At 41.8% G+C, this 21604-nt stretch overlaps 1 long non-coding RNA gene across 1 annotated transcript in view; it reads left to right on the top strand.

Annotated features, from left to right (window-relative positions):
* LOC128340462 (uncharacterized) overlaps window positions 1-18549 on the top strand; it is a 39893-nt gene extending 21344 nt beyond the window's left edge. Inside the window, exons 2-3 of the long non-coding RNA XR_008313732.1 lie at window positions 17678-17822; window positions 18098-18549. This is a non-coding gene — a long non-coding RNA (uncharacterized LOC128340462). The remainder of the gene's footprint in view (window positions 1-17677; window positions 17823-18097) is intronic.
* The last annotated feature ends 3055 nt before the right edge of the window (window positions 18550-21604 follow it).

Raw genomic sequence — 21604 nt, 5'->3', positions numbered from 1 at the left:
TAAGATTTAGGCTGTGATCCTAAACATACAGGCTGATATGCTGCAAGGCTACAAAAATGGAAGTATATTTTCATTTTCAATATATTTTCAAGCCCTGTGGAGATGGAATAGACTGAAGCTTAACATTGCTCCATTTTCCCCCTAGATGGGGAAAGAGCAGTGAAAATCATGCCTCCACTACTGGAGGCATGATTTTCAATGCTCTCTCTTCCATCCATATAGAGTTTTCCAGTATTCTGTCCCTGAAGATTGCACAGTCCTTTAGGGTTACCAACAGTCCCTTATTAGCAGGGACATCCCTTATTTCATCCCAAAATTGCCTGTCCCTTAAGGGATGCTATTTTCCCCTTATTTTCAGCTAATGGAAAGAACCTATGGCTCAGATCAAACCAGCTATTTTTACTAATAATGAAATAATTAATGAGTGCCAACTCCTTTCCCTTCTCGCTCCCTATCAGAGTACTCTGTAGTTCTAGTGGGCTGCAGGCCTAGGGTTGCCAACCATCCAATACTGGGGACATTCAGCCATCAATGATTGGCTAACTTAGCATTATCCAGGTATCAGGGTCATGAAAATAGCGATGAATGCTAGATAGTGCTCGTGTGTAAAACTTATTTTTACTGGCTAACAACGCTTCTCTTTTTAGAAAACAAAATTACAGTTTGACTAACCCTGGTTATAGCAATAAGCAGAGGAGAAGCCACCTAAGTTGTAACTTACACTGTAGTTTAAGTTGAAAGTGGTCAAAACATATACAGCACTAAGGCTTCCAATGACTCCTGCATACTCCCCCAGTTGTGTCCCTTATTCAGCAGTGGGAGATTGGCAACCCTGGTCCTCAGAGACAGCTTCCTGGGAGTAAAAAATATATCTGAAGGGAAGAGTGAGCAGTGAAAATCACATCCTCCCTGCCTCGCCACTGCTGGGGCTGCAGGAAAAGACTAGAGTGCAGCAGCAGTTAAGCTCCAGTCTGTTTGCATCTTCACAGGGCTACTTCCATTTCTGTAGCCCTGCGGAGCATGTCTGCCACAAAACATAATCATGTAGCATCACAATTATTCTGGAGCTGAGAGTCCTAGTCCTAAATAACAACAACAATAATAATAATTAGTTAATTTCTCAATTTTCTACAACTGTTTATTTTCAATGTTTTTAGTTTCTTCTTCCAGTAGCTCTACACACAGGCCTGCTCAACTTCGGCCCTCCTGCAGATGTTGCCCTACAACTCCCATTATCCCTGCCTATTGGCCACTGTGGCTGGTGATAATGGGAATTGTAATCCAAAAACAGATGGGGGGCCTAAGTTGAGCAGGCCTGCTACAGTCTCCAGCCCTGGTTGCTCAGCTGAAGATCCTGAGTCCTATAACCCATTTTCCGGCAAGTGCCCAGGGACTTGACGCAGCCCTTGGTGACCCAGGCAATGACCGATCCGGTATAGAATTTGTTTTTCTTGTTCTCACCATGGTGATGGGATTAGGCACATTTAATCTGGTTTCTCAGCAGAGGCCTGTCTGGTTTGGGGAACCCTCCAGTGTAGCCCTCTGCATCCTCAAAGCTCGCAAGCCCCTCCACCTCATCAAGGTAGTGCCCATTGGAAGTCTCATTTTTGCAGCCCAGGAACAATCACTACAAACAAATGTTATAAAAGCAAAAATTGATAAGACCCACCCAGAAAGACAGTAAGTGTTGATTATGCAAGGAAGCTGATGAAACGGTTGAGCACCTTGTATGTGGTTGCAAGAAAATCATTCAGACTGATTATAAGGAAAGACACAACAAAGTTGCTGCAATGATCCACTGGAATCTTTGCAAGAATTACAAATTGCCAGCAAGCAAGAATTACTGGAATCATCCAATTGAGAAAGTCACAGAAAAGGAAGAGGGAAAAATCCTTTGAATACAAACTGATAGGCATTTAACGCACAATACGCCTGATCTGATAGTCATCAAGAAGAATCGGGTTCCGATAACTGATATTGCCATCCCAGGGGATAGACGAGTCAATGAAGAACAATTGGAGAAAATAATCAAATGCAAGGACCTTCAGATTGAAATTGAGCAGCTCTGGAAAAAGAAAACAATAGTGGTGCCAATAGTTGTTGGTGCCCTTGGTGCTGTACCAAAATAACTTGAACAACATCTTAACACCATGGGCATCAATAAAATTACAACACATCAACTACAGAAGGCCACACTACTCGAGACAGCATGAATACTATGACGATATCTTTAATTCTTCTTTAGTTTTCCTAGACCCTTGGAAAGGCCCTATAATTAAAGTACCAAACCCAGTCAATATCATCTGGTAGACTGTGTGTAAATATAACAACAACAACAATAATAATAATAATAGACAATGCAGTGGCTTATTTTTTCATTTTTCTGCTTGGTTCTTTATCTATATCTATATCTGATATCTATAATAATAATAACAGCAACAACATTGATAACAAAATTCAGCCATCCCAGGTCCTTGGGAAGGCCTCGATGTCTGGATAAAACAAACCAGTCAATAACACCCATCTGACTGTGTAAACAATAATAATAATAATAAATGTTCTGAATTGATTTTCGTGAACTGCATTCAGTCCCATATTACTGTATATTTTCATTTTCAAGATATTCTAAAACAATGTGCACCCCTTGGATGTAATAACCCATTTAGAGACATGACAGTAGACCGAGGCAACGCACTTTGCACAGCAAGACTCAAACCTGCCAGGATAATAAACTTTCTGCCATCTGGCAAATACCATTGCAAATAAACAATAGAGTTGGATATGGCTATGCCCATTGGCATAGTTGTCTTTCTTTTTCTCAGGCAGATAGAAACATTTTGTCTCAGCTATGCATGTGCTGACATCAACAACCTGTGAGCATTTTATCAACAGTAACCAATGTACTGTCTGTCATTAACTGGAATTTACAAGTCACATTTTTAAGGCCAGGACCACTGCTTATTTTGGAACACCTTTCAATTTCTATAGAACGGTTTATGTTAATCCCACAGGTATCTACTATTCTCAGTTCTGGGATGGCAAATGGTAGATACTTCCATTCTGTATTCTGTATTCAAAATACCAAATTATCCCATAGTTTCTTCTAGCTTTGATGGTATGAAGACAAGCAAAACCTACATGTGGAAAGAATTCTTCATTTATGATTAATACAGTAAAGATGAGAGGCTTGGAGGGATCATCAAAAGCAAAAGAGTACAAAGGGGTAAGAGCAAAAAAACATGTTTAAGGTGAAACATGAGGTGGGCCATTTTTTTTCAGAATTCAGCATTTGCATGCTTTAATCCTATGTTAATACAGCTGCTATAGCTGATCCCAACCACTGAGAGATCTTTCATTATTCTAAACTTTTTAAAACTACGGATGGCAATGCCCCTTGGCTTTCATTAGTTTTTTATTTGCCTTACATTTGAATCCAGCAAGTGAAGGGCATAACCGACCTGGCTTTCCATGGCTGAGCCTGACCATGACACAGACATTGTATGTGGTAATTGGCAACACAAGGCCTGCTGCTGCTCTCAGGAGAGATTCTTTCCTATTTTTATTCAGTATAATGCCAACTGGACTTTTTTGTGCGTGTGACATCATATGAAATTCTATAACCTGACATAATTCACCACAACCCAACAACATGCATGGGCTGACATTTGAAGGAGTACAGTCTTTTTATTATTTTTCAAGCTATAGAAAGAGATGGCCATTGTCCAGGAAAATAGTATATAATACTTGAGCCTGAAACTCATAATAATTTTACAGATGCTTGCACCAATTGATCCTATTTAATTCTAATGGACTCATTTAGAAGATGTAAATTTATGATAGAAAATGTTAAGAGGGGAGAAGGGGCTTTCATTGTGTTTAACACAGTCTCCCTGTAGTATTAAGTGTTCCTCTTTTAGACTTTTAGACTCTTTCAAAATTCCAAGGCAAGGGTGTTTCAGGCTTCATAAATTCAGTTTTTCAGCCTTCAAAAGAAGCAGGCTCACGGTTTGGCACTGCTCCCAGACCCATCTCCAAATGGCAGTCAGGGCCAGGAGTGCCTGTCTAGGAAACCAACTGGGCCACTTTCTGGAGACAGACGATCTGGCCACTGCCTGTCATGCTCTGGTAACTTCTCAACTTATGGTCATGTGTTCCTTGTAGGTCTGCCCTTGAAAAGAGTTTAGAAAATTCAGCTGGTTCAGAACATGACAGGGAGCGTGAAGGCAATGAAGGCCCTCCTTCAGTTGCCTTCAGTAGCTAGTATTCCATTGCATATGGTAGTTCCAACATGGTGGCTCCATAAAACCATCATGGCTAATAGCCACTGAGAGACTTATCTTCAATGTTTTTGTCTAATCCCCTTTTAAAGGCACGGGAGCTAGTGGCCATCACTACATTATATGGCAATGAATTCTATAAATTCATTTTGTATTATTATGAGAAGTATCTCTGTATATATATATATATATATATATATAATTCTCCTAAACATACCCGTCGCTAATCCCATGTGTGGCAGCTCTCATGAGAGTCCGCAAGCAAGCTGCCAATTAGTGACAGGGACAGGCAGAAAGACACTGCTGGCCAAGAGAACTGCCGAGCAGCCGAGGAGAAGAAGTGGTGGCCAGGTCGGCCACCAACCAAGGGAGGAGAAGCGGCTGAAGTGGGGGAGCACAAACTGGGGCTGAAGGGGGAGGAGCACAAAATGAAGATAGGGGGAGATAGGGAGAACTAGGGGCGCAGATGCTCTGCACCAGGTCAGCTAGTTTACTTTATCTGTCTTGGATCTAACTACCAGTCAATTTCACTAGATGACTAAGTTCTCATATTGTAGGAGAGGGAGAAATGCCCGTCTCAATCCACAATTTTATAAATCTCTATCATGTCTTCAACCCTTAGTCATCTTATTTCTAAACCAGACACTTTAGTCATTCCTTGCAGGGAAGGTATTTCAACCCCCAGGTCATTATTTTTTACCCTATTCTGCACCTTTTCTAAGTGGTTTTTAAAAAATGTTTACTGTTATTGTAATCACTTTGAAGCACTTCCCATGTTAATGAGGATGAGGATGGTGTGGGGAAACAGCCTCCAGATTTAAATATAAATAAATTCAGCCACTTCCATGATATGGTATTCTTGAGCATAGTGATGGCCGATCTCCCTTTAACTCAAATAGGAAGTGGCTCCATATTTTTACGCTTTCTTGGAGCACTCTTGGGGGAAAGCTCTAAACATGAAATAAAAGCAAATGTGCCATGTGTGCTGCAATTCAATGAAAGGTAACACTCTTTGCACATCTGCCTATAAAGTGATCTGCTCAGCCTGAACCCTAACAAAGCATATGTAAAATCTGATTTTACTTTCCAACATGGAGAAGAACTTCTTGTGGAAATTTACTTCCACTAGACACTCTTCAAAATCAGAGCCTGAGAACAAAATCAGAGCCTGTTCTAGAATTTGGCCTCTGCGGCTGAGGATGATGGGAGTTGTAGTCCAACAACAGCTGGGGACCCAAGATTGTGAACCCCTGTTCTAGATGCACTGCAGAATATTTTTTCTTTGAACAAATGTTTTGTGATTGTAGCTAAATCTGATGCTGGAAAGCAAACTGATCAGAGACTCTGTTCTTATTTAATCTTTTTCAGACCTGCCCGTGTTTTGAAGTATTTTTAAAATAGTGCAGTCTACTGGAGCCTCCATAAAACGCCTAATTCCAACATGTTCACAATCTGCTTGAGTGATCTTATCTTTGCTTTTCCTATTGCCAAATTCATAGGCATTTAGTAAGTGATTTGAGACATCTCATGAAATAATTATGTCACAGGTGCAGTATAACAGCAATCACCAACAGTTTAGCAATTTGCTTTTGCTGCCTTCCCAGGGTTATGTTTTGAAAGGAGCTCATAGGCAAGAATGTATAAATTAAGTGACTGGAAACTCTGTGAAGCAGCCAAAATGTAAATCCTAAGGATAATAAGTCATGCATGGAACCATTTTTTACTGTTTCTCTACTGGAAGAAGGACACTTTCAATCTAATTAATAACATTCTGCAAGTATTTCCTAATAAAGCACAACCATTTTCTTCAGTGGAAACAGTTTCCTTCAGGAAACAGAGATGTCATCTAAAGGAACAAAGGACACAATCCCTTGAAATGAACAGGGCCTGCACAGGGGAGGTTCCTGACGCATCAGGTCGCAAGTTCCTCCAAATTCATTCAGAACTGCAGTGCTTTCACATCTCCAACAAACCCTTCTCTAGTTCAGCCAAACTACTTGAATGTTAAGGTCACCTCACAAATGACATTTTTGAAGAAACAGTGATTTTCCTTCTGTCAGGGGGGAAATCCCAGATATTTTATACTATTTCAATGGCAGTGCAATTTTAACATGGTGGTTGCTAGCAAACCCATGCAAAGTTTAGTTAGTGCTGAAAGGTTTAGGTAGAAGGAAGGCCAGTTCATTCTTTTCAAGCACTGTAAGTAAAGTAAAGTGTGCTGTCGAGTCGGTGTCGACTCCTGTGGTCGTCTTTGGTAGAATATAGGAGGGGTTTATCATTGCCATCTCCTGCGCAGTATGAGATGATGCCTTTCAGCATCTTCCTATATTGCTGCTGCCCGATATAGGAAGGATATGCTGCAGGATCCTAGACCAGTTGCACCGTACCCAGGGCATTTTTTAAACTAATAGTTGTATGTCCAAATGGACACCCTGTCATAGCCAGTGAACACCCAGTAAACATGATTTGGCCACATCACATTCATGTAATGAAATGGGGTGGGCGGGGGACAATTTGAGATCTTGTGAAAATGAAATGAATTGTAATATATTTAAACATACCAATTCTGGGTAAAATTTAAAATGAAGTCATAGGTCTTATTGAAAGCAATAATAGAAGCCGTAAGCTAACTACTAAAACTATCAGCAGTTATAACTAAACTAATAGGGAAAAAATGTTAATACTGTTTATGCTATAACTAGAACAGCAGAACAACATAGTGTATAATAATGTATAAAATTCTTATAAAGCATTTGCTTTTCTGAAAACTTCCAAACCAGAAGTGAAACTACCACTGAGCAGCCTGTGTTCAGTGAACACAGGCTGCCCAATGGAGCCAGGACTCCCACCAGGGCTGGAGTCAGAGCTTTTGAGGAGACTAAGTGTTGCAGAGTGATTTCCTTGATTTATAAGGAATTAAACAAGAGGCGTAACTTTAGTTGCTGAAACAACATCTTCATTATTTATTATTTCTTAACATTAGCTAACAAGGTAACAGACACTTCTGTAAGAAGAGAAGAGCAAAGCCAACTGAACTGATGAAACAACCAATCAACAGAACTGAAGACTGACTCCACTCCAAGGACCCAAACATAGACACTAGGGGTGTGCAATTCGGATTTTCTGTGTTTCGATTTGGATCCGAATCTGACCCATCCGAATCACCCCAAATTCAATACGGATCAGAATCACAGCTGATCCAAATCGAATCGATTCGGGTTTATGATCTGTCCTATTAATTTCCCCAGATTCCCAGCTTTCATTTTTAAAAAAAGCGAAGCTCTAGTCCTTATAGAAGTGGAGTTATGGAGCAAAATGTGTGGTCACTATTTTTTAAGTGTTTGGATTCTTTGGTGTATAATAACTTTCACTCAATGAATCCTTATGAGGATTCATTACACACCTTCATTTCTTCTATTCATCTTGACAGTTTTTTAGACCGTGCCAATTGTCAACTGCCATGTGCCAACTAAACCCCATGCCCACCCACAAGGCAGTGAGGTACTACTCAGTTTAAGTTAAGTGCCTAATGGGTGGAGGCTACCACCCAAATTGCAGAGGAATTGGACAAAGGGCTGATTTTTGGTGAATTGTTGAAGGTTTAGTGTCCTTGAGGCAGATTTGTGGCATAAACTGGGATCTGGGGTGGAAGAGTGTGGTGAGGTGGTAGTGCCTAATGGGTGGAGGCTACCACCCAAATTATTTATTATTATTATTTCTTGTTTACACAGTCAGACAGGTGTTATTGACTGGTTCGTTTTATCCAGACATCGAGTCCTTCCCAAGGACCTGGGATGGCTGAATTTTATTGTCAATGGTTATAGATATCGTCGCAGAATATAGGCTGTTCCCAGTAAAGCTGCTTTTTGTAATTGGCTGATGGTGATTTCTGTGGCCCCTATGGTGTTGAGGTGCTCTTCAAGGTCTTTTGGAACTGCACCCAGGGCGCCAATGACCACTGGGATTATTTTGGTCTTCTTCTGCCACAGCCTTTCAATTTCAATTTGTAGATCTTTGTATTTGGTGATTTTTTTCTATTTCTTTTTCTTCTATTCTGCTATCCCCTGGTATTGCTATGTCGATTATTTTGACTTGTTTTTCTTCCTTCTCGACTACAGTGATATCTGGTGTACTGTGTGGCAGATGTTTGTCTGTTTGTAGTCGGAAGTCCCATAATATTTTTACATCTTCATTTTCTTCAACTTTTTGAATTTGATGGTCCCACCAATTCTTGGCTACAGGTAGCTTGTATTTTTTGCAGATGTTCCAGTGTATCATCCCTGCTACCTTGTCATGCCTTTGTTTGTGGTCAGTCTGTGCGATCTTTTGACAACAGATGATTAAGTAGTCCACTGTTTCATCTGCTTCTTTACAAAGGTGGCACTTTCTGTTTGTGGTGGATTTTTCGACTTTGGCTCTTATTGCATTTATTCTTAGTGCCTGTTCTTGTGCAGCCAGTATTAAACCCTCTGTTTCTTTCTTCAAGTTGCCATTCTTAAGCCATTGCCAGGTCTTGGTGATGTCTGATTTTCCACTTATATTGTGTAAATATTGACCATGCAGAGGCTTATTTCTCAATTTTTCTGCTTGGTTCTTGACTTGTTCTTTCTTGTAGGCCTGCTTTGTTTCATTGGTGTTGAATAGTTTCGCATTCTTGACCATTTGAAGTGCATCTTCTTCACTGTCCCTTATATATTCTTCAAGGCCTCTTTTCTCCTCCTCTACTGTTTGATGGACTTGCAGCATTCCTCTTCCACCTGAGCTGCGAGGGAGGTAGAGCCTATCTACATCACTGCGGGGGTGCAGAGCATGATTGATGGTCATGATTTTCCTGGTCTTACGATCTAGCGTCTCTAGCTCTGCCTGGGTCCAGTCTATTATTCCTGCAGTGTATCTAATAACAGGTATAGCCCAGGTGTTTATGGCTTGTATGATGTTCCCGCCATTGAGTTTGGACTTGAGGATTTTTCTGGCTCTCCTGATGTATTCACTTCCAATTTTTCTTTTAACTTCAGTGTGTGCGATGTTATCAGCCTGGAGAATGCCCAAGTATTTGTAAGGTTCTTTCTCTTCCAGGTTCTTGATCTTGCTTCCATTGGGCAGTTCTATTCCTTATGTTTTTGTTATTTTCCCTCTGTTCATTATTAATGCAGCACACTTGTCTAGTCCAAACTCCATTGCTATATCGCTACTGAATATACGGACAGTGTTTAGCAGTGATTCGGTTTCTGACTGGGACTTTCCATACAACCTCAGATCGTCCATGTACAGCAGATGGTTGATTTTACTGGATGTTTTAGATGTTTGGTATCCGAGGCCTGTTTTGTTTAGTATTTGTGAAAGTGGGGTCATGGCGATTACAAACAATAGAGAGGATAGTGAGTCCCCTTGGAAAATGCCTCTTCTAATGCTAACCTGTCCAAGTGCTTCGCCATTGATTGTTAACTGTGTACTCCACATGCTCATTGCTTTTTTAATAAATATCTGAATGTTTTTGCTGACACCAGTTGTTTCTAAACATTTTAGTATCCATGTGTGAGGCAATGAATCGAAGGCTTTCTTGTAGTCGATCCATGCAACACTTAGATTTGTTTTTCTTCTCTTGCAGTTTTCTAAAATCATTTTGTCAATCAGCAGCTGGTCTTTTGTGCCTCTGGTGTTCAGGCAATTTCCTTTCTGTTCAACTGGAAGCTGTTTGTTAGTTAATAAGTGTTGCATCACTTCATCTGCTATTATTCCAGTTAATAATTTGAACATGGTTGGCAGGCAGGTTATCAGTCTATAATTACTTGGAACTGCACCTTTTGCTGGGTCTTTCATAATGAGATGAGTTTTCCCAGTTGTTGGCCATTGTTCAATATCACCGCCTTTCATAATGTGATTGAACTGTTTTGATAGTTGTTTAAAGTTGTTTATGAAGGCTTGTTAGGTGTTTAAGCCAGAAGCCATGCAGTTCACTGTCGCCTGGCGCAGTCCAATTTTTAATTTTCTTTGCTCTTTCACTTATTAATTCTGGTGTCATTATTAGATCTTGCATTTTTTGGGTACAATTTTTGACCTCTTTCATCCAGACTGCTTTTTTATTATAATCTATTGGATTGTCCCATAATTTCATTAATTATTATTATTATTATTATTATTATTATTATTATTATTATTACATTTATATCCTGCTCTTCCTCCAAGGAGCCCAGAGCGGTGTACTACATACTTGAGTTTCTCTTTCACAACAACCCTGTGAAGTAGGTTAGGCTGAGAGAGAAGTGACTGGCCCAGAGTCACCCAGCTAGTTTCATGGCTGAATGGGGATTTGAACTTGGGTCTCCCCGGTCCTAGTCCAGCACTCTAACCACTACACCACACTGGCTCTCTAATTGCAGAGGGATTGGGCAAAGGGCTAGTTTTTGGTGAATAGTTGAAGGTTTAGTGTCTTTGAGGAAGATTTGGGGCATAAAGTGGGATCTGGGGTGGAAGAGTGTGGTTAGGTGGTATTGCCTAATGGGTGGAGGCTACCACCCAAATTTCAGAGGGATTGGGCAAAGGGCTGGTTTTTGGTGAATAGTTAAAGTTTACTCATCTTTAAGGTTTTTCCCTAGAAGGTATAATGGAGGTTTCAGCAGCCCCATAAGTGCACTTGGAGGGTGCTGGGGTGGCCTAGAGTGAGTGGTGGTGTAGTGCACATAAAGTGCCAGCCACTCCCATGGGCTTGCTAACCCATGGGGTACAGGGTTCTGTTGTTTCTGAGGTGGTCTGAGTGTAGATTCTATGGTAGCAAATGAGAGTGGATTCATGGTTTGTATTGAAAATCTCATTTGCTACCAGAGAATCTCCACTCAGAACACCTCAGAAACAACAGAACCCTGAACTCCATGGGCTAGAAACCCATGGGGGTGGCTGGCACCCTCTGTTCACTACACCACCACTCACTCTGGGCCATCCCAGCACCCCCCAAGTGCAGTTATGGGGCTGCTGAAACCTACATGATTTCCTATGGAAAACTTCAACAATTCACCAAAAACCAGCCCTTTGCCCAATCCCTCTGCAATTTGGGTGGTAGCCTCTACCCATTAGGCACTTAACTTAAACTGAGTAGTACCTCACTGCCTTGTGGGTAGGAGTGGGGTGTAGTTGGCACATGGCAGTTTACAATTGGCACTGTCTAAAAGACAGTCAAAATGAATAGAAGAAATGAAGGTGTGTAATGAATCCTCATAAGGATTCATTGAGTGAAAGTTATTATACACCAAAGAATCCGAACACTTAAAAAATAGTTACCACACATTTTGCTCCATAACTCCACTTCTATAAGGGCTAGAGCTTAGCTTTTTTTAAAAAATGAAAGCTGGGAATCTGGGGAAATTAATAGGACAGATCCGAAACCCGAATTGATTGGAATCGAATCAGCCGCAATTCGATTTGTACCCGAATCTAGCCAATGGACCACAGGGGTGATTCGTTTTGTCTCCGAATCACCCGAATCAACTAGATTCGGGTACAAATCGATTTGTATCCGAATCGATTCGCACATCCCTAATAGACACATACATACAGAGATGTATGCCTTAGGCAAGGAGAGAGCAGGGGTGTAGCTAGGGGAGAGGGGGCCTGTGTTTTCCCCTCTCCCCAGCAGCCCCTCAGAGTGAGGAAGATAATGAAGAAAATAGGGAGGGGTGGAGCTGGAGGGCCATCAGGAACTGGGGGGGCGGGTTTTTTGAACTCATCCACTCAGTTATAGCTACACCCCTGGGAGAAAGACAATGCTTAGTTACACAGTAAAATTCCAACACTACGGACTTACTTTTTTGGTGGCTCCCATTCCACCAGCCAGTCACTTGCAAAGTGGTGCCTTTTTGAACAGACCTTTAGGCAGAAATCTAGAGAGGGGGCCCTTCTTCCTTCATGTGTGGTGGCAGTTCCCCAGCAGTGCCATCAGGAATCCCCTCTTCTCCCCCGCAGTGTTCCAGCCAGTTGGAGGAGCTGTTGTGCTGGCCCTTTAAACAAGCTCTAGAGCAGGACACACTCAGCTATCTTCAGCTCTTTCCACGGGAGTTTGTCAGGCAGCCAGCCATTCTGAGAATGAAAAGAGAGGAGGAGGCAGGAGAAAAGGATCAGTGCTTTAGACTGAAGGAGCCAAAGAGAACCAAGGATTCTTCCTTCTAGCGGTTCCTGAAAAGAGCTAGCACCCATTGGAGAGAGAGAGAGAGAGAGTGTGTGTGTGTGTGTGTGTGTATGTGTGTGTGTGTGTGAGAGAGAGAGAGAGAGAGAGAGACAGACAGACAGACAGACAGACTCACCTTTTTTCAAGGATTTTCAACCCTCAGATGTGCAAATTCTATCTTTTTCTCTCTCCTTCCACTTGTCGGTCTGTTGGTCTGTGTCTTCCTTCCTTCCTTCCTTCCTTCCTTCCACTTGTCTGTCTCCATATATGGACACTTGCCAGGGAAGTTGTGCTAGAATAATTTAGGTGCTCTACAAATGATTTTTTTTTTTTAAAAATAAGCTGAATAACTAGGGGTCCCATTGAGGTCAATAGGTCTAGACTCTGAAATAGCCAACTACACCACAGCACTCACATGCCTCCCTGCCCATCTACCTCCCTTCCTCCCAGCACTGGTAAAGAGTAGAAATGTGCGTGAATCAGATTCTGCTACTCTTTTTTTTTTAGTAGTAGTAGTAGTACTTTATTACAGCCAACAGCCTCTCAAGATTCTGCTACTCAATTCTAGCTGAAATCGAATTGCAGAATCATTGAATTGAGTCATCAAAAACAGCTGGCTTGGCCAGCTGTCTCGACGAATCACCCTCAAATCAGGTGATTTGAGTGCCATTTTGAGGCCCATTTGCTGGGAAAACACACCTCAAAATGGTGCCACTTTTCCAGGGAGAACTGGTCTACCAATTGGGGTTGGTGGGTAGGCCAACTGTCTGCTCCAGACTTAGCATGTCTACCTGTGTCAGAGGACTGGTCTACAGACACACCAAGTCTAGAGCGGAGGACTGGTCTACCTGTCAACCCTAATTGGTAGGCCAGCTCTCCCTGGAAAAAAGTGCTATTTTAAGGCCCATTTTTCCAGCAAAACAGGCCTCTAAATGGTGCTCAAATCACCTGAATCGATTCGGGTCAAATCTTGGGTGATTCTCTTCAACCCCAATTTAGGCCCTCTATTTTGAGGGCAGTTCTATTCAAGGTTGAATCAATGAATTGCCGCCAGTTTGACCCAAATGGATTTGAGATCAAATCAAATTGCACATCCCCAATAAAGAGTTGGTGCACATGGAGCCAGGAAAAGGGGTGCCACCCATTCACCCTCTCTGGTGCTGGCAAAGGGATAATGACATCATGGCCTGGTGTGTGTCACTGGGCAGTGATGTCATTTGCCCTTGTCAGTTTTGTCAGCTTTGCCCAACAGGGGCAAGTGGATGGGTGGCAATCCAGCTCTTTACTAGCATCAGAGCAGGAGACAGGCAGGGAGTTGAGTGGCTAGTGGTCATTGGTGGAAAATGCCAAAAATGCCCCCAGCCCCCTAAGTCCTCTAGGCCTCCTGTTTTCAGGTCCAATGACCTGAAAGCAGTGGTACACCAGCTGGTAACCTCCAGGTTGGTTTCTGCAATGCACTCTACATAGGGCTGCCTTTGTTGTTCAGAAACTTCAGTTAGTTCAAAATGCAGCAGCCAGACTGGTCTCTGGGGTATCCCGGAAAGACCATATTATGCCTGTGGGAGTCATTTTGCTTGCTTGACCATACTGAAGCCATTTTGTTAGCTTGATGCTAGAGGTGCTTGAGCAGAAATGCTTTGCAAGGAGAAAACAAGACTGTATAGCAGGCATGCAGGCAGGAAATGGCAAGCTTGGGGTTTGGCTTGAAATAGGGGGGAAGGCTTGAAATAGGGGAAATGGGGGTTTGACTTGAAATTGGGGGAAGGACCCTGGAGATATGAATAATGCTTTAGCAGACAGTGACAGCAGCCGCACTTTGCAAAACCATGTCTGGAGCATATGTCTTCTTCGGCATGAACCCCACCACCTATTGAGATCATCAGGAGAAGTCCGTTTGCAGCTGCCACCAGCTTGTCTGGTGGCTACTTGGGGATGGGCCTTCTCAGTTGCTGCCCTGATGCTTTGGAATGCGCTCCCTGCTGAAATAGGAGCTTCCCCATCTCTGATAATTTTGAAGAAATCTTTAAAGACACATTTGTTCACCCAGGCTTTTAATTAAATACCATTTTAATAGTTTTAACTTCATTTTAAAATATTGTTTTAAGTTTTAAAATCCTTATAATGTTTTAACTTTTTGTTTTCATTTATTTTAACCAGTGTTTTAATTTGTCATTTATTTGTTTTAACTAGTGTTTTAACTTTTTGTTTTTGTTGTAAACCACCCAGAGACTTAAGTTTGGGGCGGTATAAAAATATGTTAAATAAATAAATAAATAAATAAATAAATAAATAAACAAATACTAATCATGCAGAGAAAATTTGAAGGCTCTCCACATGAGCAGTGTGGAGAGCCTGAATGGGGTTTGCGGAGAGAGTGGGCTTGATCTGCTCTCTTGCAGACGAGCAGGAAGCCCTCTCTGAGTGGCCAGATCAGCCACCCAGATGATTACCAGCTCCATCATTGAGCCGGTTGTGGCAATAGGGGGGTGGGGGCCTCCTAGGCCTCAGAAGTCCCAGAATGACCAGCGTGAGTGCGCGGAGCATTCTGGGGAGTCCCCCGATGTAAGGCTTGTTGTAGCCTCCCAGTTAGGGCCTACTTGTGAGTCGCTGTGGCACAGAGCCACGGCATGGTGACACACAAGCAGTTAACCTGCTTTTCGGGTGCTCCTGCACCTGAAACCCAAGTTAAGCACCAGGCTACCCAAGAGGGTTTGCCACCGCACTGCCGCCGAGAGCTGCGCGGCTCCCAGCAGTTCTCACGCACAGTGGGAACTGGGCTGGGCTCCCTTAGCCCAGTTTCCACTGCACATGAGAGTAGCGTCAAGGTCTGTTACTGTAACTTCCTTGTTTCAGTGTACACATGTACAGGTCCAGCTAACTGATTGAAATGTTTCAGCAACTTGAGTCCAATTATGTAATTTCCTCTTACAGTGTTCTGTACTTTACAAGTAGTCTTTGGGGTCTGATCAGATTTGTAACCTGCACGGGCTCTCTCTGATCCATTTTCAGCTGAAACTGTCTTTGTATCAGTTAAGCCATCACTTGGATTATAATAAACACAGTGTGATGGTGGCATTTCTTCCACATGCCTGTTCTTAACCAGTTGCACTGGGTGCCGATTTGTTTCTGGGCAAAATACAAAGTGCTGGTTATTACACAGGCCTGTTCAGTCCTTGCTAGACCACTGTTCTGAACACAGTCAACTTCTGTATATATTGAGAAATCAGATTTTCTATATCTTCATTCTTTTCTTTGTAAGAATTCTGCTACAGCTGGATATTTTCAGGAGAAAAACAGAAATCAGAGCTGCAGCATATTATGGGGAAGTAGCGGACATCCAGTTAAAATTTCTTTTAAAATGCCTTGACTGTACCTGAGCAACGTCCTCTAGCAGAGCCTTGGTTTGAAGGGAGAGTTCATCAGTTCAAGCCTGGACAGAGACTTCTGCACAGGTGCAACTGAGCGAACACGTGAGCCTCTTCCTTCTCTTCGGTCACCCTCCTTCCCCCGCCTTTGACTATCATTCAACAGTTGTGATCAGGCTCATGGTTATCATATAAATATAAGCCCCTTTTCTGGATCCAAGCAGAATGCAGCAAGCCCTTTTACTACTATTACTACTACTATTTATATACTGCTTTTCCACAGAAGTTTCCAAAGCGGTTTACAGAGAGAGAGAGAGAGAGAGAGAGAGAGAGAGAGAGAGAGAGAGAGAGAGAGAGAGAGAGAGATCCCTACCCCAAAGGGCTCACATTCCAAAAAGAAACAGAAGGTAGACACCAGCAACAGCCACTGGAGGGATGCTGTGCTGATGTTGGAAAGGGCCAGTTGCTCTTCTGCTAATATGAGAGAATCACCACTTTTAAAAGGCAAATCTGTGCTTAGTTAGCGGGGGTCAGTTAGCTTTTATTATGGAGAATTGGTGTGACTCCAATATGGCTTTTTCAGTTATTCCAAAGTAGGCCTTTATTGCCCTTCAATCCACATTTCAACTTATGAATGAACAACTGAACTTGCCAACTGCATATGTAAACCTCCCAAGCTTTTTGTTCCAAAGAACACATCCTTTTAAATATTTGCTCTGCCTGCAGATTGCATTGGAATATTGAATCTAAGTGTCTGTTTGTGCCCATGCAAGCTACATGATATTTAGAACCACTCATTGTTTATATATCACCTGTGTAAATTGAGACTAACACCCAGCGGCTTGTGTTTGCAAGCCTTTTCTAGCAAATGTTCCTGGGATAAATTCCAAGGAATTTATGTTTTATAAGGAAGCGTTTGTCTGGGGGCAAGAGGTAGGTTTGTAAAATGAAATTGAAGAAGTCTGGGATTGAAATTAGTATTATAATAGTCACTCTGTTTTAAAGCATACCATTAAAAAGTTGTTGTTAATCCCATAAACCACAATTTTAAAAGTTTTTCTCTGAAAGGTGCAAACTTGGTAACTTCAGAAAAGGTTCCTGCCAAGGTTACTTTCACAATAACTTCCAATTTTCCACGTTTGTCAAACCTACGCAAGACTTGGGCAGTTGAAAATATTAAATAATGTATTATTTTTGGACTCAGAGAAGTTAATAGGTCAAGCTGTTCAATGGGTTTTCCATGACTAAACTTGGGAAATGCTTTTCTGTAGCTAGTTGCCCTTTTAAAAAGGAGCAAGATACATACTCAGTAAAATGACCCAATATTTCCTTTTTGGTTTGGATAGACTTCTGCTTGACTCAGAATTGCCAGTCAAAGAGTCATATCAGAGGAATCTAAAATATCATATCTGACATACAGTAGGTTGCAGCCTGGTTGGAACCAGAACAGAAGGGGCACAAGAACAAAAGCATATTTTCTTGCTTATTTATGGTAATGAATGCTGCTTACCATTTATACTGTATTTTAATGTCCCATTAACATAATTGTCAAATTGCATTAAAATGTGTGAACCATTCATTTGTATACAAATGAAATATACATTTGTATATATAACCAATCTCCATGATCTTTGCACCACAAAAAGGTGGTATTAGGATCACAGAATTCAGTATACTGTATTCACAAATGGATATAGACACATATGCCCTGCATCACACGTTATATCAAAGGTCTGGGGAAGTGGACACCCACTGCTTCATCATGTGTATGATGTTTAAAGTTTGCTGCTCATATGTACTGTATTGGCCAAGGTCTTTATAGTGATTTGCCACCTTTATATCGCTGTCCTCAGACAACCCGATGTGTTATTTTACAGACTGGAAACTGAAATGAACATTTGGAACAGCTTTGGCTATTATAAGAAGTAATTCAGAAAGGACATGTCAGTGGCTTGCACATCTTCTCAGACTTTGTGAGAGAGCATGCAAATGACTCAGTGACCAATTTCCTCCACTTCTGAGGTAACTTCTAAATCAATCATATATCTTCTCCATATGTGATTCCCAGATGCTTATTTACCTCACAGACCTCAGCATGGGAAGTTGTATGAGTACTATGTCAAACATTGTATCAAAATTAGGGGTGGGTGGGATATTAACACATTATCATTGGACTCTTGCTTGTAACTTCTGCATCATCCATACAGTGAATTTATAACAGGAGTGAGATTTGAAATTTGCTGAAATCAAGTCCATTCTGCTTGCCATTTGCACAAGTGCTAACATTTGTTTTCCAGTTGACTAAAACCCACATCACTGGGGCAAGGTCCACCTTCAATCAAATGGCATCCCAAGCAAGGAGAGTCTTCAGAATTTCCCCTTCCTGCCACAGATGTAGCCGCGGGGGGCAGTAATTTGCACTGGGACAATGAATGAGCAGCATTAGTTGGTTAAGTTATGCCTCTTGTGAGATTCCGTGAAAGACAGGAAGGAGGGGTATAAAAGTCCTGGCCAAATGTCTGGGGCTGTTCCTTTTCAAAGCAAGTTTTGGGTGTACCCACATCTTCCCCCCACCCATATGGTTAGACCTAGACTTTGACCAGCTGCCCTCCTTTCCGGGACAACAAGGGGAAATGTTCACCCTTTGCTCTGGCCATTGAATGGGAAGTTTTTCACCCTCATCAAGTCTGATCTTCCCATGGTGGTTTAGTCCACCTTTGCTGCTTTGTACAGGGCATGGGGAGCTGGAAGGCAGGACCATATGGATAGCATAGGTAAACTACATTAATTGTGTTATGGAGATCTGGGTGAAAAAAAACTTGGTTTAATTGGTAGCTGAAGTTAAGCTTGTGATTTATGTTATTGAGCTGTTTACAACTGTGAGACAGCCCGAAAGCCTAGTGGGTTGGGGTGTTCATTTTTCTTGGTTTTAGTAAATTTTAGAGCTCAGGTTGGCTCATCCGCACTTGGGAGCAGATGGGCTCCCAGAGGCCAGGTCATATAGGCACAACCTCCTTCTTGCCTTCCAGCTACCTTGACCCCATTTGACACTTCTGTTATGGTTAGAAATTGGTTAATAACATTGGGGCCAGACTTTTGTCTGTGCAGTCTTTTACCCAAATGTTTATGTGTCATCTCTTCATTGATTTCAGTTCAAAATGTTCTGTTGTTTATTCACCTTTTAAATACATTTAAATCGTATTTTTATTGCAGAACTTTGATGCATGATCTTCATGCGAGATTTATGCCTTTCATCTAAAATAGTGAATTTACACACATGGATCTGCAAATCTGGATGTATCCGTATATAAACAAATAAAAACAAATTTGTTTCCTCTCAACTTATAAAAGCTTTTACAGGGTTTTTTAAAACTGTAATTGACCCTGCAATGCTGAAAGTGTTGTAGTCATTTCTAGGGCAAAATAGCCACCATGTTACTCCAGAAACTATTAACAAACATTATTTCTGTGTACGTATAGTCTTATCTGTGAACATTTCTTCTGCAAAACCCTAGTAACTAACAATAAAGTTGTTCTAGTAAGAACTAATCAGCCTACTTTCCTTTCACTGTCTCTACAACTGGACTAAATTTGGTTCAAATAGAGGTCCGCAAGTTAGATCTCTTGCACCTCGAATGTTCATGCATCTGCCATCTTGGATCGTGGTGGATTAAATCATTACAAACTACACCATTGAGGTGTCCCTGTGTGTCACTCAGTGACACTGTACCAAATTTGATTCAAATTGGTTAGACAGTCCTCAAATTAGTGCACTTGCACCTCAAAGGTTCACACATCCACCACCCTGGATTGGGGTGGATGACATCATCACAAACTACACCATTGGGGCATCCCTATGTGTCCCTACAGCTGTAGCGAATTTGGTTCAAATCACGTAAGCGGTTCACAAGCTAGCCATCTTGCACCTCAGATGTTCTCATAGCCGCCATCTTGAATTTAAGTGGATGACATCATCACACACCACAGCATTTGGGCATCCCTATGTGTCCTTAGAGCTGTAGCAAATTTAGTTCAAATCGGTTAGGCGGTTCACAAGTTTGCCCACTTGCACCTCAAAAGTTTACATGTCCACCATCTTGGATCTGGGTGGATGACATCATCACAAACTATGCCACTGAGGCGTTCATATTGGTCCAGGAGTTGTGAAGTTGATAACAGGGGACACACAGATGGACACACACACACACAATGCTAGATGATCTCATAAGCCTGGAAAGTAGGCTAAAAACAGTTTGCATAGTAAAGTCCAACCAGGTATTTCAGTTTAATGATCTGCCTTCGTAACAAATGAAGGCAGATCATTCATTTAACATTCCATCTCTTTCTGTTCTCTATTTGGTATTTCTATATGTTTTATCACATGCAAATTTTACCATAATCCATTATTAGAGGTATCAATCTCTTTTCTATGTATTTCTTTTCTTTGCTAATCCACCTCAATTGATTCTACTTTACAATCATAAGAGAAAAAATTAACATTTCTGCATTATTTGTACATTCGTATAACCTGGTGAATTAGACTATAGCATGGTCTGCTATCCTTCAGTTGTACAGTACTATTTATCCTCTCTTGGGCCCAGGGATCAATACTTTTTTCAAAAGTGATGTAGCAGACTTTTTTGAGGTTCACAAGAGCCTATTGTGAAGTCATTTAGAGTGGCTTTCAATACATTTAGTCCAACCACATCCGCTTATCAGTTTTCTTCAAATCAATTTATTTTCATTGGGTGGGTTCTCACGGACCACAAAATCCCACCAAACCAGGAAATGAGACATTCGCAAGGCATGTACACTCCTAATTTTTGGTTGTAAGAGCCTGGAAATTTTCAGCAATGTTGGACTGGCAGCTAGACTTGGGATGAATGCCACAAAGTATTCTCAGAAGATTCTCATGGAGAATATATGAGGTGGGAAATTCCAAAAATATCCTGATGGACTTCCAATTATTCTCAAAATATTCTCTGAATAATTCTCATACAATGGCTTCATTTGCAAAATAAAAGTTAATTTACACCTTTTTGCAAATCAATTACCAGGCAATTAACATCTTAGCACCAGCAATTAGTATATCACAGGAGGGGAGGTAGAGTCATGCCTTCTCTGAAAAAAGGCAGTTAGTTTTAAGGTAGGAAAATATGAATAATATTTATTAATCCATTTGATTTTTGATTAATCAAATTGAGCATGGGATTGACACACGGTCACCTGGTTAGCTTAGTGGCTGAGAAGAAGATGGGTTCTTTTCCCACTGCTCTGAAGACTGTGAGGTGGCCATGCTCAGATTTATACAAAGAGATTGGTACCTTACAACTCAAAAATTCTGTTGTTTCCCTGTAGGTCCCCAGTTGTGGCTGGACTCTGATCCCCATCACCCTATCCTCCATCACAGCAGGGCATGATGGGATTTGGAGCACAACACTAGCAGGTGGACCAGAGTTGGGCAGCCATGCTCCTGGTTGGGGGTGGGGTGGCCATCCTGAATCTTAGTGGCAGTGGCTGGACTCAAACACCCATCACCCTAGCATCCACAGAAGCCGGGCATGACGGGAGACAGAGTACACCACCTGCAGGCAGACCAAAGTTGAGCAGCCATGCTCCAGGGCAAGGGTGGATCCTGAGGCTGTGGCTAGACCAACACCCATTGCCCTTTCATCCATCACAGGAGGGCATGATGGGATTTGAAGTCCAATACTAGCAGGCAGGCCAAAGTTGGGCAGCCATGCTCCAGGACAGGGGTGGAATAGCCATCTTTTTCAGCCACTAAGCTAACCAGGGAACTTTGT

Source organism: Hemicordylus capensis, chromosome 1 (assembly GCF_027244095.1).
Source record: "Hemicordylus capensis ecotype Gifberg chromosome 1, rHemCap1.1.pri, whole genome shotgun sequence".
In the NCBI taxonomy this organism is placed as follows: Eukaryota; Metazoa; Chordata; class Lepidosauria; order Squamata; family Cordylidae; genus Hemicordylus; species Hemicordylus capensis.
This window is presented reverse-complemented; position numbering and strand designations above follow the sequence as displayed.